Below are 1,600 nucleotides of genomic sequence, written 5' to 3' on the forward strand. Positions count from 1 at the left end.
CTAAAGATCTGTGAGTCCTCTATCTCACTTACTGCCATGGAATCGGTAATGATCGATCCAGCCCTCACAGCATTGGTGTTGAGAAAAGAGGAGGAAGTCAGTCACTCTCCGGGCACTAAAGTAAGCAAAAGCACCACCACTATTACACTGTCCTGTGTCAGTGTTCTCATTGTGCCACTGTATATATGTATTTAGAGAATTATAAACATTCAGTAGAATTTTGTGATGTGTTAAAAAAAGTCACGGAGTTCATCGTTGCCTTGAATTCAAATACTATTAACACTCTTTTTTCTTTACCGATATTATGTTAATAGACAAGCTTCGACATTTCTTCCCGTCACAGAGTCATAGGGTATGAGCACTGCAGTATCCCGCGCGCCCGTGTCTGAGCTAGTCGCATAGGCCTAGGCCTTAATTCGTCCCGTCCTTCGCTTCAACCTTTAGTAAATATCACTTCATATTAGTTCTGTTCCATGCCTTGTACTGCAGCACTGGATGTTGCATCATGTTCCACATTCAACTAACCGTGACCTTCAATAACCTTTTGCTCCTCTGTTCCATCTCAACTCACTCGAGCATCGCAGTGCATAAACTTCCACAAACACCTCAAATTCGCACCCTTCTATCACTGTCTCGTCTTGTCTCATCGAATGTCATTCACCGCAAACACCGCAGCAGTCATCCTACAACGTCGCCAGACCCATCCCACGCAGCGCGAAAACCCCTGAAGGAGGAAATCCCGCAGGAGGAAGTTGTCCAGGGCACGGACGGTGAGGTAGTGGGGCTTGGACTGGCCCTATCTATCTCCTGCCCCGGAGTCTGTCGATCTGAAATGTCACGTGAAGCGCATGGACCGGGGACACCTTGGCGTGCTCTCTCTACGTCTGAGTGTTTATTTCTCATTTTCTTTTGGCGGGAACTTCGGGTTAAGGAATGCCTTGTTCATTTCTTCCGACGGCGTCAGTAGCATCGAGTGTTTTTAATTAAATCCTACATTGGAAAGAAAAAAAGGCATTAATGGACTGTAATCACGTGAACTTATGCCTTCCGTGACCTGTAGATCGATGTTCGCTTGTTTAAAAATGCATCAGCTACTCGTGATCGCCGTGGCTCCGCCCCCTTTCGCCCCAAACTCCCCCTTTCGCGCCTTTCCTCCTCCAGCCCTTATCATTATCAGGTGTTTCGCTCACGCCACTGCCAAAGGGGTTAATTGGACATCATTAGCTTTCCTTGACAGGTTCATACCATTTCCTGAACATGCCTTTTTGCCGTTTTTTACATGATCTTATATAACTCAAGTTTCTTACCTATGTGAAGATGTTTATCTTATTCTTTCGTGTTTATTTGGTGAATTCATTGAATTTGACATGCGTCATCCCAAGGGATTTTTTTTCTCTTTCTCTTTTTTTATTGTTCCTTGAACCCGGTTGCCATGGGCGCCGCATCGATCAATAAAACCGATTGAACAAAATTTATTCTTCATAAGATCCTGAGGATGTTATTCTGTACAATGTTTGTTAATATATCACTGTATCTGCTTCTATGTGACTTTCTGTCTATCTGTTTATCAATCTATTCACCCCTTTATCTCTGTATTAAT

Source organism: Penaeus monodon, chromosome 29 (assembly GCF_015228065.2).
Source record: "Penaeus monodon isolate SGIC_2016 chromosome 29, NSTDA_Pmon_1, whole genome shotgun sequence".
Lineage (NCBI taxonomy): Eukaryota > Metazoa > Arthropoda > Malacostraca > Decapoda > Penaeidae > Penaeus > Penaeus monodon.